Source organism: Furipterus horrens, unplaced genomic scaffold (assembly GCF_987537825.1).
Source record: "Furipterus horrens unplaced genomic scaffold, mFurHor1.1.pri manual_scaffold_7, whole genome shotgun sequence".
NCBI classification, from domain to species: domain Eukaryota; kingdom Metazoa; phylum Chordata; class Mammalia; order Chiroptera; family Furipteridae; genus Furipterus; species Furipterus horrens.
This window is the reverse complement of record NW_028327177.1, coordinates 72,606,113-72,622,537: the sequence shown is the minus strand read 5'-3', so window position 1 is coordinate 72,622,537 and position 16,425 is coordinate 72,606,113. Positions and strand designations below refer to the sequence as shown.

The 16,425-nt window shown below is 40.3% G+C and overlaps 1 pseudogene; it reads right to left on the bottom strand.

Annotated features, from left to right (window-relative positions):
• Positions 1–12,705: 12,705 nt before the first annotated feature.
• Positions 12,706–13,026, bottom strand: LOC150004637 (COX assembly mitochondrial protein homolog pseudogene; annotated as a pseudogene).
• Between the last annotated feature and the right edge of the window lie 3,399 nt (positions 13,027–16,425).

The following is a 16,425-nucleotide window of genomic DNA, read 5'->3' as shown; positions in this document are numbered from 1 at the left end:
AGGCTGCCCCGGAGAGGAGTCAGGCGGAGAGTGGATCTCTGCCCGCTGGCAGAGACGGGACTCGACCAAGTGGCATTGGCGCTGAAGGACAAGAGACAGTGTGCTGCCTGGCAAGTGAGAACATAATTCTCCTTTATATTTTTCTCTAGTGGATGGTGGAGAGGGGAGGAAAGTTTGGGGGTGGTAGGCCGTTCTGGAGGAGCCCAGGCACAGAGGCACGCTCATCCACTCCCCAACCCTACCCTTGGGTCATGGGGGCGCACATAGGGAAGTGCTCTCACTCACTGGCCCAGGTGCGTGGGGCCGTGAGTACAGGCGTCCCTCGGACACTCCCCAACGGACATAAGATCAGTGCCCCTACGGGCACAGGGAGGGCCCACTGAAAAGGCAGAGAACTGTGCACAGACACCCCTAGACAGCTCCCGTGGGCGCAGGGCCCCAGGCCGGAAAGCAGACCACTAGCACAGGCTCTGTTTGTGCCCGCCCAGACGGGTGAGGGAAGGTGGGCGGCTGCAGCACGGGAACAGTGGGAGGCGGCGACTCATGGACGCTCGCTTCCACTGAGCACAAGTGTCCCCGGCCCTGCCCTAAGAGGCGAGAGACCAACTCCTGGAGCTCGGCTCAGCGGGACTAAGGGCACCTGGCGCCCGTGAGCGCGAAAACACCTCAGCCCGGGGACAATAGGCGCCAATCCCGGGGAAAGCTCTCGGGCCGCCCACGAGTGCAGGGACGAGCGCAGGGACACCTCTGCGCGAACGCGGAGGCACTGCGGCCCAGCAACAACAGGAGCCGATCCCGGGGAAGGCTCTTGGGCCACCCGAGAGTGCAGGGACGCGCGCAGGGACACCTCGGCGTGAACGGGGAACCACCGCGGCCCGGCAACAATAGGCTCCAACTGCGGGGCAAACTCTCAGGCCGCACGAGCGCGCAGGGGCTCGCGCGCAAGGGCACCTCAACTGGCTCCAGTGGGCAGAAAGGGAGCAAGCCGTGCCAGCAACCGCGGGCGTGCACGATAGCGGCAACCTGGGGCGCACACCAGTCCTGCAAAAAACAAGAACCTCTGACCTGCCACACTAGACCAGCTGCGGACCCAGAAAAAGAAGGTAATACACCAAGGCTAAAACGGACATATCCACAAAAGAACTCAAGACAAAGTGGATAGAGTGACTCCCAACCAACTAGCCAGAAGGAAGATCCTATCAAAGAACATCTGAAATATAACTGAACAGCATAAACAAACGACATACAGGGTAACTCAAGAACATCAGGCTCAGGATATCAAAGAGACTGCACCACTGAAACTCCCAGACCTTCGATAAAGAATATTACACCACAAAGGAGGGAAGTCAGAGCAGACTACCCCCCACCAAAAAAAACAAATAAATAAATAAATAAATAAAAACAAAAAGAATCCAACATGGTAAGACGCAAAAATAACCCCTCAATGAAAAGAAAAGAGGAATCCTCAGAAAGAGAGATAGATGAAATAGACATAGCCCAAATGTCAGACATGGAATTCAAAACAATGGTGGTAAAGAAGCTCAATATACTCGACATCCTTAAAATCAACTATGACAACCTTCAAGGAAGTTACCAGCAGCTCCAAGAAAATTACAGGGAACTTGCAGAGAACTACACCAGCATAAAAAAAGACATAGAAACTGTTAACAAGAACCAGGAAGAACTTAAGAATACAATCTCTGAACTGAAAAACACAGTAGAATCAGTCAAAAGCAGACTAAACGAAGCAGAGGATCGGATTAGTGAGTTAGAAGATAATGTAGAGAAAAACTCCCAGACAATACAGCAAAATGAAAAACGATTGAAAAAATATGAACAAGATGTAAGGGAATTACAGGATAGCAGTAGAAAAAATAATTTAAGGATCATCGGAATACGAGAGGGAGAAAAAAAGGAACATGGAATTGAAAATCTGATAGGAGAAATAGTGACAGAAAATTTTCTGAACCTGATGAGAGAAAAAGCTATGCAAGTCCAAGAAGCACTGAGAGTTCCAATCAAGAGGAACCCCCAAAAACCCACTCCAAGGCACATCATAGTTAAAATGGCAACATTCCAAGACAAAGAGAGAATCCTAAAAGCAGCAAGAGAAAAGCAGCAAATAACATACAAGGGAGCTCCGATAAGGCTATCAACTGATTTCTCAACAGAAACATTACAAGCCAGAAGGGAATGGTCAAAAATATTTCAAGCAATGAAAAACAAAGGCCTACACCCAAGAATACTCTACCCAGCAAGGCTCTCATTCAAAATAGAAGGTGAAATAAGGAGTTTCTCAGACAAAGGAAGACTGAAAGAATACATCTCCACCAAACCAGCATTGCAAGAGATGCTAAAGGGAGTGTTCTAAGAAAAAAGAAGAAAAAAACAAGAGAGGAGAGGAACAGAGGTACAAAGGGAAATGAATAAATACACGTCAATAATAACCTTAAATGTAAATGGATTAAATGCTCCAATTAAAAGACATAGGGTAACGGAATGGATAAGAAAACAGGACCCACATATTGGCTGTCTACAAGAAACACACCTCAAAACAAAAGATTTACACAGACTGAAATTAAAGGGATATAAAAAATATTCCAAGCAAACGGACCGGAAAAAAAAGCCGGGGTAGCAGTTCTCATATCAGGCAAAATGGATTTCAAAGCAAGGTCAATAAAAAGAGACAAAGAAGGACATTTCATAATACTTAAAGGAACAATCCATCAAGAAGATATGACTTTGATAAACATATATGCACCCAACATATCGCACCCAAATACATAAAGCAAATACTAGAAGACCACAAAAAGGATACCAACAACAACACACTCATAGTAGGGGACTTCAGCACTCCATTATCAACATAGACAGATCATCAAAGCAAAGAAACACCAAGGATATACAGGCATTGAACAACACACTAAACCACATGGATCTAACTGATATATATAGAACTTTTCACCCCAAAGAAGCAAAATATACATTCTTTTCAAAGGCACATGGGACATTTTCAAAGATAGACCACATGATAGGTCACAAAACAAGCCTCAACAAATTCAAGAAAATTGAAATCATATCAAGCATCTTTTCAGATCACAATGCCTTGAAACTAGAAATCAACCTCAGAGAAAAAAATCAAAGACACCCAAACTCATGGAGATTGAATAACATGCTATTAAATAATGAATGGGTTAACAATGACATCAAAGAAGAAATCAAGAAATTTCTAGAAACTAATGATAATGAGCACACAACAACCCAAAACCTGTGGGACACAGCAAAAGCAGTCCTGAGAAGGAAGTTTACAGCAATACAGGCATATCTGAAAAGGCTAGAAGAATCTCAAATAAAAAACCTAACCATAATGCTACAATAACTAGAACAACAACAACAAACAAAGCCTAGGGCAAGAAGAAGGAATGAAATCCTAAAGATCAGAGCAGAACTAAATGACATAGAGACTAAACAAACAATCCAAAAGATCAACAAAACTAGGAGCTGGTTCTTCGAAAAAATCAACAAAATCGACAAGCCTCTAGCCAGTCTAATCAAGAAAAAAAGAGAGAAGACACAAATAAACAAAATTAGAAATGAAAGAGGAGAAATCACGACTGATACCTCAGAAATACAAATGATAGTTAGAAATTACTTCATACAACTGTATGACAAGAAATTTGACAATCTAGAAGAAATGGACAAATTTCTAGAAACATAAAACCTTCCAAAACTGAATCAAAAAGAAGTGGAAAGTCTCAACAAACCAATAACAAAAAAGGAAATTGAAACAGTAATCCAAAATCTCCCGGCACACAAAAGCCCTGGACCGGATGGCTTCACAGGCGAATTCTACAAAACATTCAGGGAAGAACTAACTCCTATCCTCCTCAAACTGTTCCAAAAAATCCAAGAAGAGGGGAAAATCCCAAACTCTTTCTATGAAGCAAGTATTATCCTAATCCCCAAACCAGGTCAAGACACAACAAAGAAAGAAAACTACAGGCCAATATCACTGATGAACATAGATGCTAAAATCCTCAATAAAAGTTTGGCAAACAGGATCCAGCAATACATCAAAAAGATCATACATCATGATCAAGTGGGCTTCATTCCAGGGATGCAAGGATGGTTTAATATTCACAAATCAATGAATATAATACATCACCTAAACAGAATGAAAGAAAAAAATCACATGATATCAATAGATGCAGAAAAAGCATTTGATAAAGTACAACATCCATTTATGATGAAAACACTCAACAAAATGGGAATAAAGGGAGCATATCTTAACATAATTAAGGCTATATATGAGAAGCCTGAGGCCAACATCATACTCAATGGACAAAAACTGAAAGCATTCCCCCTGAACTCAGGAACTAGACAAGGTTGTCCACTCTCTCCACTCCTTTTCAACATAGTGTTGGAAGTCCTAGCCACAGCAATCAGACAAGAAAAAGAAATAAAAGGCATCTAAATTGGGAAAGAGGAAGTAAAACTTTCATTATATGCAGATGACATGATAGTATACCTAGAAAATCCTATAAACTCCACTAAAAGACTAGTCGATATAATAAGTGAATTTGGCAAAATCGCAGGGTACAAAATAAATATACAGAAATCTAAGGCATTTCTGTACACCAACAATAAAATAGCAGAGACAGAGACAAAAAAGAAAATACCATTTACTATAGCAACAAGAAAAATAAAGTACCCAGGAGTAAACTTAACCAAAGAGATAAAAGACCTGTACACTGAAAATTACATAACATTGAAGAAAGAAATTAAGGAAGAAACAAATAAATGGAAGCAAATACCATGTTCTTGGATGGGAAGAATCAACATCATCAAAATGGTCATACTACCCAAAGCAATTTACAGATTCAATGCAATCCCTATTAAAATACCAATGACATATTTCACAGACCTAGAACAAATACTCCATAAATTCATATGGAACCAAAAAGACCCCGAATAGCAAAAGCAATCTTGAGACAGAAGAACACAGCAGGAGGAATCACAACACCAGATATCAAACAATACTACAAAGACACTGTAATCAAAACAGTATGGTACTGCCATAAGAACAGACATATAGATCAGTGGAACAGAATAGAGAGTCCAGAAATGAACCCAGGCCTCTATGGTCAACTAATCTTTGATAAAGGAGGAAGGAACATAAAATGGAGTGAGAAGAGCCTCTTTAACAAATGGTGCTGGGAGAACTGGATAGGGACCTGCAAAAAAATGAAACTAGACCACCAACTTACACCACACACAAGAATAAACTCAAGATGGATCAAAGACTTAAATGTAAGCCGTGACACCATAAAAGTCCTAGAGGAAAACATAGGCAAGAAAATATCAGATATCTCACGTAACAATCTCTTCACGGATACATCTCCTAAAGCAAGAGAAATAAAGGAAAAAATAAATAAATGGGATTACATCAAACTGAAGAGTTTCTGCTCAGCAAAAGAAAACATCAGCAAGATGAAAAGGAAACCAACCATATGGGAAAACATATTTGCCAATGACATCACAGACAGGGGACTAATTTCCAAAATATATAAAGAGCTGATATGACTCAACATCAAGAAAACAAACAACCCAATTAAAAATGGGCAAAGGACCTGAACAAACACTTCTCCGAAGAGGACATACAGAAGGTCCATAGACACATGAAAAAATGCTCAACATCATTAGCCATCAGGGAGATGCAAATAAAAACCACAATGAGATACCGTTTTACACCAGTCAGAATGACCATCATCAACAAATCAACAAGCAACAAGTGCTGGCGAGGATGTGGAGAAACGGGAACCCTACTGCACTCTTGGTGGGAATGCAGACTGGTGCAGCCACTATGGAAAACAGTATGGAATTACCTCAAAAGATTAAAAATGGAACTGCTTTTTGAACCAGCGACTCCACTACTAGGATTATACCCGGAGAATCTTGAAACACCAATTCAAAAGAACTTATGCACTCCTATGTTCATAGCAGCCCTGTTTACAATAGCTAAGTGCTGGAAACAACCTAAGTGCCCATCTGTAGATGAGTGGATCAAAAAACTGTGGTACATTTACACAATGGAATACTATGTACCAGAAAGAAAGAAGGAACTCCTGCCATTTGTATCAACATGGATGGAACTAGAGAGAATTATGCTTAGTGAAATAAGCCAGGCAAAGAAAGAAAAATACCATATGATATCACCTAATACAGGAAACTAAAGAACAACACAAACAAAGGAACTAAATAGAACAAAGGGCAGAATAGCAGTCAATAGGGGGGAGGGGAGAGGGAGAGAAGGGGGATAAGTAAGGGAAGGGTTTAATTAAAGAGCCTGTATAAAAGACTCATGGACATGGACAACGGTGAGGGATATGATTGTGGGAGAGCGGGTGGGTTGGGTGGGGGAGAGAAATTAGGGGAAAAGGGGACAACTGTAATTGAGAAACCAAAATAAAAAAAGAAAATAAAAAAGAAAAAAGTAAATATTTTCTAAATGCAGAACTAAATTATATAAAATGCAGAATAAAAATTACATACCTGGATTGGTGTATTATATGTTAATTAGGATTTGGAATCAGAGGTCTGTATTTTTGACAGAATGGGAGTTCATCTGAGCATTTTTCCAAAAGTATGACCAAGCAAATTAACCATGTGACTAGCCTTTGGGAGAAAGTGCCTAATGGAAAAGAAGGTACAGCGCTCAGAACTTGAGAAATACTGTTTTTTTCATATACAAGTAGGCTAATTACCACATGAATTAAGCTGCACTTTCATATGTAAATATTACTTCCTAAGACTCATGAGGGGGGCATGTTTACTAGGAAATATTTATACTAATTAAAGATACTATAACAGTAGGAAATTGTAACCCACTCCAACTTTCTTTTGACATTGTATCTGTGAGTGCTGACTGACTAATATGTAGCTTACAGATAAACAGCGTGCTTGTATAAGAATCCTAGGAACTAACTTCAAAAGATACAGACTGGAGAGTATTATGCTTAGCAAAATAAGCCAGGCAGTGAAAGACAAACACTATATGTTATCACCTAACACAGGACACTAATGAACAAAAAAAATGAGCAAAATAGAACCAGAGGTAGGTAAACAAGGAGCAGACTGAAAATGACCAGTGGGGAGGGGGTTTCAGGGAGGGGAGAAGTGGGGAAAGAAGGGGAAGGGTTTAGTCAAGGAACTAGTATAAAATGACCCAAAGACATGGACAACGGGGTAGGGATGGACTGTGGGAGAAGGGGTGGGTGGGGTGGGGGGAGCAATGAGGGGAAAAGTGGGACAACTGTAATAGAAAAAAACAAACAAAAAAAGATACAGACTCAGACCTTCAAGCATCTCAGATCCAGGAGGTTTGCTGACCTTCAACTGTGGAGCCAGGATGTCAGGAAGCCAGAATGACTAAACCAGGATGATGCACACAGGACCATCACTTGCCTTATCAGAATGGGCTATGTTAGTCTCCACATAGAGAGCTTTTCAACCCCTTCCCTTGATCTCTTTGTTCTGGTTCCCTCTCCCTCTTTATAAAAACCTCTGCCTCCACTGAGAGGTGGAGATGGGCTTTGAGACATGAGTACCCACCCCCAACCTTCCAGGTCGCTGGCATTTAAATAAAACCACTTACCTTTACTATCAGCACCTGCCTCTCAAGTATTGGCTTTTGTAGTGACAGACAGCTGGACCTGCTTTCAATTACAATACTATATATTTGAAAGCTTAGAGGAATATATTTTCGTATTTTATTTGGATTTAGGTTCAGAAAGTCTTTTTCTACCCTGAGATTAGATAAGCACTCATTTGTTCTTTCTTAAAGATTTCAGCTTCAACATTTAAAAAAATATTTTATTTACTTATTTTTAGAGAGAGGAGAAGGGAGGGAGAAAGAGAGGGAGAGAAACATCCATGTGTGGTTGCCTCTCCTGCGCCCCCGACTGGTGTCCTGGCCCACAACCCAGGCATGTGCTCTGACTGGCAATTAAACTGGTGATCCTTTGGCTCACAGGCTGGCACTCAGTCCACTGAGCCACATCAAGCAGGGCTCAAATCTATTTTACTTTTAATGGATTCTCTTGGAAAATGAAGACCCTTTTTGATATTAAGGAACTGAGTTAAACTGAACAAATGTCAGACACCGGCATCTGTATTTTTGGAAGGCCCTTGTGCCTCCTTGAGGTATATACCGCGTGTCGCAAAACAAAGGCCAGTTCTCTCAAACTCAGGTCACATATTTTGGACTCTCCATCACCCCCACTCATAAACACCTAACTCCAGAAAGACAGGACCTAATAACGACCTTCCCCCTGCCCCATGCTAAACAAAAACTCCTATATTTTTAGGCCTTGCCAATTTTTTCAGAACTTGAATACCTAATTTTAAATCCCTAGCCAAGCCTTTATATCAGGCAACATCTAGAGACTTGTCTGAGCCCCTAGGAAACTCTCAAGCCCTCCTTAAACCTTTCACCGCACTCAAAATAGCACTCAGCCAAACCCCAGCCTTAGCCCTTCCAAATCCAAATAAACCTTTCCTCCTATACACTGACGCAAAAAAATGGCTTTGCTCTCAAGCTGTTAGCACAGCAATATAGACCAGACCAATGGGTTATAGCCTATTTTCCAAACCACTCGATTCCCCCTTCCTAGGGTAGCCAGCCTGCCTCCACACCTTAGCAGCGGCAGCAATTCTCAGTCAAGAAACCCTTCAGTTAGTTCCCTTTGCCGAAGTAACAGTCCACTCCTCTCATGCTATTTCCAGCCTACTAAACCTACCAGGCCATCACTGCAGCCTCCTTATTCCTAAATCAGTTCTTACATACCCAACTGCTTCAAAATCCTCAAATCTCCCTACATAAATCAGCTCTCCCCCTCAACCCTGCCTCATTACTACCCCCCCATTCCCACACCCATACCCATGACTGCACTCAACATCTCTCCTCCTTTCTACACCCCTTCCCCAACATACAAGACACCCCTCTACCTCCAGCGAAATCCTAGTTTATCATATATTCTTTATCGACTCACCATTCTGACCTTGCCAAGGTTCCTGAGGCAAAGAGGCTTTCTTCTCGATTTACAGTCTCTAATACCTTTCAGTGGCTAGTGCCGGTGGGCCTTTAATCCGAAGAGGGTTTTCACCTTTTACACAGAGGCGGGGTCTGTAGTCTGGTCAAACCCATACCTGACACATAAACCTGTACATGTGAAAGAGCTCATATCAAGAGATCAGTTCATTTTTATATGTCCCATGCATACAAGTTTAGTTAGGGTTAGTGCAAGGGCACAAGAAAGCTGATCAGAGTGGAAAATGTAATAAAATTAACTTTCCCTCATTTATTAAAAAAAAAAAAACCATTGTGAGACAATTTCAAAATAATTCTAAAACCCTACTTTCACGGAGTTGACAGATGGTGAGTTATAAAAGAAATTATTTTTAAAAACTTTCATGGAATTAAAAATATAGTGAAATACAGTTAACTTTGCTTTGCAATTCAAAACATTTTATTTTGGAATTAACTTTTATGAATTTTCAGACTGAATTCACATGAAACTCAGGCACAGTTTCCTTTGGTCTTGGGCAAGTGGGTATATTTGTGAGCAGCTTCATGTATGAATGTGCATAAGTTCTGTTTTGTCAGGAATCACAGAAAGCGAGGCTGAATTGACAATGATTTCAGCTTGGTCAGGAATGGTCATTAGGTACAAAGTTAGCAGAAGAAGTGACATTAGATAAATAGGCGTTATTGAGCAGCTTCCACATAAGGCAGAAATCTATATTCTCATCCAGCAAAAATCTGTATGGCCAGTACCAGGTTCAGCCCATTGTATTACCATTGTATTAGGCTGTGATACAAACTTTTACACATCCCTTACATTACTATAATGTTTTGACATCAATATGTTAAAGATGCAAATCTTAACAGCTGAACTCTCTCCCAAGAGGCATAAACAATATCTATTAGCAAAGAGAAATTCACTGTTTAGATTAGACTATATATATATATATATATATATATATGTATATATATATATATGCTGTTATGAAGCAAGATTTTGATTTTATATGAAGCAAAGCACCTGGATGAACTCTTAGAGAAAGAAGGTTAGAGATTACAGTTTAATATGGTTGATGATTGATATACCAAATGTCTGCAGCAGTTTGAAGAAGCAACTCTTTTACTGAGAAAATTAATTTCATGTCCCAAACATAGCAAAATAATACCTAAGCGGCACTGAACTTTTTAATGCTTTGCCATTGCTCTTATGACAACTAAATATTTTGCCCAATTTTGTGTCTTAATGGTGCACACTGGGTAGGAAAAGCCCATCTTCCTGTAAACCTTGCTATCTTCCTCACGATAAGTCAGAATAGAAGGCACACCAGTGAGTCAGACAAAAAGGCTTCAAAAGGGTAGCTACTCCTCTGGTGAAGTTCTTTGAATACATCATTGAACACACTGCTATTGTTTTCCACAATAATCCTCTTGGATTCATTTATCATAGATCCTGTAAATTTGGATTTTGAGGTCATTTCACTAAATCACAAGAGCTGCCTACTTTCTCTTTCTAAAATATTTTCTTCCATAATTCAGCCAAATTTTCCTGACAACTTTTGAGTTTCTCACCTTATTTTGCAACAGATAAATTTTCACTTTTAGCTATCTTCTTTTTATCATTCCACTAGTCAGGTTTAAATGAGCTTTTTCCCCTCTTTATATACTGTATTCACATTCTTTGAAATATACTTTTTCTAGAGCGTCTAAATTTTAAAATGGTTTATCTCATTGCTCTTTACATTTTTGTCTTGCAATTGTATAATAATTTGACTCAAAATAATTTTTTTATGTCAACATATAGTTCTCCCTTAACTGGTCCATGTTAAAATGGGATCAAACTTGGATCCTTAAGTTTTCTATGTTGTCTTCTAGTGTCTCAATCAGAATTGAGTCCTTCTACCCTTTTCCTACCTAGATTCTAAAAGAAAGTATCACAATAGTGATTCTGTCTTTTTCCTTCTCATTTTCCTAATATGTATGAGAACTTGCCATGTGCCAAGGTCTTTGTGTGCATTAATCTAATAATGTCCTTATCCAGAGATGTGGCTGCTCTTAGTCCTATTCTGTATAGCAGGTGCTCCAGGATTCTCACGTGAAGGTCGTGTAGCTGGAAGGGGGTGGGCATGCTGGTGACATGTTCCACCACTGCAGGGTTTTATTGGTGAGAGAAATGTGTGTTCTATTTTTAAAGTTGGTAATTTACATTGGGAAAAAACTGACAATAGAAGGGAATTCTAAAAGAAAATGATCTATTTTCACAGTTTCTTCAGTGTTGTTTCCAAGTTGATGTCTTTAACAGTAAGAAACCTACATGTCATTGATTAAAAACAGCTGACTTGGGAGAGTAGCCTGCCATGGAACATCGTGGCTGTTTACCTGGCAGAGTCACTGGATGCTCAGTAGGTTCTGCTTTCTTCGTTCTTCCTCACTTCCTTTTCCTTCTTAGGTTGCCCTTCTTTTCTCAGGTGCTGTGGCCATTGTGCTCTCAGTGCACAGAGCCGTTGGCAGATGAGAGAAGAAAAGGCTAGGGGTGCGGGAAGGCCAAAGCTGGTCCCACTGGGAGGGGCTCCACCAAAGGACCCTCTTCCATGCTGTCTGGGATCCCAGCAGGCATTTGCCTGCAGTTCTCTGGCATCTGCACAGCCCATTATGTTCAACCCCTACGTCACCTCTGACATATCTGAAATTTGTAAAACTGTCTTGAAATGCATGTGCAAATAGAGATTTATGAAGTGAGAAGAGACTTCCTTATCAGTATGAGCCCAGGAAAGAAAAGGAGCAGGAGAGTGGGGACCAGATACTCCCTGTTCCTCCAGTGCACAGGGAACTGAAGTTGTATACTTTACATGTTTTGTTTCCTGATCATTTGAAAATTTTTCTAGAGAAAAACATTTATACCCATATTTTAAAATTTTGTCATGTCTTCTTAATGTGCTTTTAAATGTTTCACTCTGATAAGCTTCCATTTTGTAGTTTCAACTTCTTTGCAGAAAGTATAGGTAAAATAATCTAATACTTTGTAAAATGATTGTTGTGTAAATACAGAATATACTGTATATAGACCATGAGTTTTATTTATTAACTAGGTAGGATTAGGAGAATCCCAGATCCTGTCAGACATGCTCTCTTTTACTGAAAAAGGGTCAAGTTATGTTTTCATAGCAGAAAATGAATATACAGATAATGCTTGGGATGTATATAAGATTAGAGTTGAAGTTAGCTAATAAAACTAATATTTTTGTGAGAAAGTTATCAAGTTAAATATTTAACCTTAAACAGTTAATAATTTTTTCCCAAAGGATGATACATAGATGTAATCATTACTTAATATTAAACCCACCTGTGTTAATGAAGTCTATTTTTAATGATTATGCAAAACAAAACTACACATTTAGGAAGTTATAGGAACTTAACCACAATTAATAAAAATATTCAGAATTGTTATTTACTGCACATAATTTAAACATTTCTCTTCCCCCTTTTTTAAATTAAAAAATCTTTATTTCAGATAAAATTAATATTTCCATAATTAAAGATAAAGTGAACATACTTTCTTGAGTCCATTATTTTAAGTAATTATGATTTCCAGGAATGGAGTTACTGAGTATCATTTGAATATTTGCCTACATGCATGTTGGAAGCTTCTGTAGCCTTTCCTTGGTAGGAATTCCAGGTTTTCTGAATTCTTCCCTTTCCTTCAGGTATTCCGTTTTGCATTCTACATAAAAGGCAAGATCATTATAGTAAGCAGTTAGATATTCCTTTAATGCAGAATTTTCTTTCTAATGCTCTACTACCATAAGGATTCTATATTCCTTGCAACATTTGGTAAAATCTTAAACTTGTTTAGACCAACTCTCTTAGGCATTTTCTCTCATAATTTTAGTGATTAAAACATCTTTCTCAACATGTCTGAGATGCTGCTCTGCTGGGTCAAGCACCATCTCCGCAAAGGAGAAGGCAGTTGCATGGCCATACCCAGTCCTTCATCTTTTTTCAGGTCCCTTTCACCCCTTTTCTATTGTAACAATGAATCTTTTAATGGGCTTTTCATTTTGTTTCATTTCATTTTTTGGTCCTACAGTTGCTCATTCACTCTGTTGTGACGATATCCTATGTAAGACAATTCTGATCGTGTTAACTCAACTGTTCTGATGTCCTCAAGGGTTTCCCGTTTGCCCCCTCGGGATTTTGTGTGGCTGTACTCAAACCCTTGTCAATCCACTGATAGTACCTCCTTGAAGGGCTCCCTCTCCATTCTTGCCCACCTCACCTACCTTATCTGTGCATCTCCAGATGGTTCTCACTGTTCCACCTAATTCTGCCTTTGCTCACTGAGTTTTCTTTGCCTGTAAAACAGGTAATATAAAAGATATTTTAAGTCCCAGCTCATGTGTTTCATGCTTTACAAAGTTGTTTCTCAGTGCCATCCTTCGTAGCAGTGAGCACAGTCCTGGCCTCACGCATGTGCCCTGTTGTCTCCCTTGTACACTGGAGGTAATGTGGGGAGAAGGAATCATGTCATCTCCAACTTTGTACTCCTGTATGTTTTATAGTTCTTGGCACACAACTGAGGACTGAATTAATGTGAGTAGTAGTTACCGTATGATTCTTACCTTTTAAGCCAAGTGAAGCGTGGTGATATCTCTAAATTTACTTTCACTCTTCATATTAGGTAAAGAGCATCTTAAAAAGTGAAGCCATTGGATAAGTATTAGTGAACCATGAATCTCATTTTGTGCCTAATACCCTTTCCTTGGTCTCTAGTTACAAGAAGTGACAGCAGCTTTTAAGTTACACAATTTATAATGATGTCATTGGGTACACACCCAGGAGCTGCTTGTTAATCAGTGTGGATTCTATAGGGTCAGGCTATGGGTATGCTCACTTCCCAATAAGATATCCTTAGAGAAAGGTGATTTAGAATGCCTAAAGTAAAGAGGATTACTTCTTTTATCTTTGTCTCAGAAGGTCGTATTCCATCAGTTCCCTTTGTTTTTGGTAGATCACCTGGCTCCTGGATGTTCATCAGTGCTCCAGACTCACTGGTTTGGAGAAAGATCATGCACCTAAATCAGAGCGCAGTGTCTTCGCATTTCCCATAGGTCTGTGTCTGGTGCGGAGTGTGCAGGTGTGGAAAGACTCTGTGCTTTAATAATGTTACCTCATGACATTGTAGATTCTTGTCTGAGATATTGTGACAGTTTTCACAACTGTGTGAAAATTTCAGATTTGGGTCCCAGAGGAATTGAAATATGTAAGCCAGTAGCACCCAGAATAAACCAGAGCTCTGCCAACACCCAGTGTGTTAGTCCTCATTCTTGTGCAGGACCCTGTGGCAGGAATTCATCCTGAGGGCACAGACTCTACACCCTAGACCCCACTGAGGCCTCCAGAGAGTACTCGCCAGCCCAGAACAGCACACAAGATACCTTTGTCCCTCACCCTCACCCTGTGTCCCACTATCTATTATGCATGTGGGAGGTTACTTGTGGCATAAAACCCTAGCTGATTCTGCTGAAAAGCTGCTGCTTCTTGTGAACTGTGCACCAGTGAAGATATAAGCACTTTATTCAAATCTTTTATATTTCTTGGTTGCTATTGCCCTTGCATATTATATAATAATTAAATATGCAACTTTTGTGATTATACAGACATTCTTCCCACTGTGTGTCATGAACAAAGAATCAGTGTGAACAGAGTTGGGCCCAGAACCTATATTGTCTATCTGTAAAAGCAGGGCATTTGTTCATGTTTTCTTTTTATTTATAAAGGATTATTCTACATTTAAATAAAATATACTATTTATTTTCTATCTTTATTTGCACTACCATGGTGCCTGTGGATTATTGGTACACTTTTTTTAACTGTTATCAGGTGCCTTTAATCCCTTTTCAAACCAGACTGTGTATAAATAAAAAAAGCCCAAATCTATGGTGCTTTCCCTGCTTCAGTGGTGGTTTCCCTTTTGATTAGTCTTTATATTGCTCATGGTCTAAAACCTGCCTTCTTCTAAGTATTTTTGGTTCTAGAACCACTAATGGATTTTTATTACTTAATTCATGGACCTCACCATTCTTTATCCATCCATCCATCCATCCACCAATCCATCCAGGTTTAGAGACTACCCACTATACCCACTACATGCCAGGCACTGTTCTTGGTCCTAAAACTCTTACAGAAACAGGGGAGTCCAAAAATCCCCAGAGTTTGCGGCTAGGGGATGGGGAGAAGGAAGCAGCTTTTAGAATGCCTCCACATGCCTGAGGCTGGTGGTTAGTGTCTTTCTTATGCAAAATGGCTTTAATGCATCCAAAGCCTCAGGTAGATGGGAGGAGTCTTGAACCAGGGGATGGTATGGAGAAAGCACACAGAGCCTACGTAAGGTTCTGTGAATGGTCAGAACTGTTTGCAACGCCCACTGCGTCAGAGGATGAAGTCAGGGATATATAAGCAGCTGCGGACATTTTAGCTCTCTCTCTCTTGCATGCGCTCGCTCTCGCGCTCTCGCTCTCTCACCCCCTCCATGCGGCTTGGTGAAGGGGCCTTCTCCATGTGGAATAAAGAAGCTAAGTTCTCCATGTGGCTTGGAGAAGGGGTCTCCAGGCTTCTTTAAGAGGCTCTCACCATGCAGTTTTGAGGAGAGGAGACCCATGCGGTTTGCAGGAAGAAGGCAGTTTGCAAGGAGGCTGAGAATCCAGGTGGTTCTGCATTGAGAGCTGGAGGGCACCACAGCACAGAAAGGACCTCCCCAATCAGAACTGAGTGATTGGCAGCTGCTGGTAAAGCTGAACTGTGTTTGGAAAGTAGGGAAACGGTTTCTCTAACTTTTCTAAAACTAGCCTGGTTTGGTAGGGGGGGAGGCAAGGATATGTGTTTATAGGTGTTTTAAAGAATATAAGACTTAACAACAGAAATCCGCAAATAACCAAATCTGTATAACTGTTAAATAAACAATTCTTTTTCTTTTCACTAAACTCTGATATTGAGAGTTATAATTTTGGCGGCGGGCAATCAGCCCCCTGACTAAAGTGCCCATGAGTTTGTTTTCAATTGGAGCAGCCCAGGGGTTCTGTAACAAAACCAGTGATGCAGAGTGCCTGCTCCCATCTGACAAGGCTGAAAGCATTCTTTGAGTTCATTGAGGATATTTAATATTTCATTTTATCTAAACAATTGGATTGCTAACTATATCACTCTACTTTTTGTGTGTGATTGTTGTAGGGTTTACAACTGTTAGAAATAGTAAAAACTGAAACCAAGGAAGCTGAGATGCAAGATTTATTAAGAGGAACCTGCCGGGCTGTCTCAAAGGAGAGAACAGCAGCTGGTGTACAGGCTGA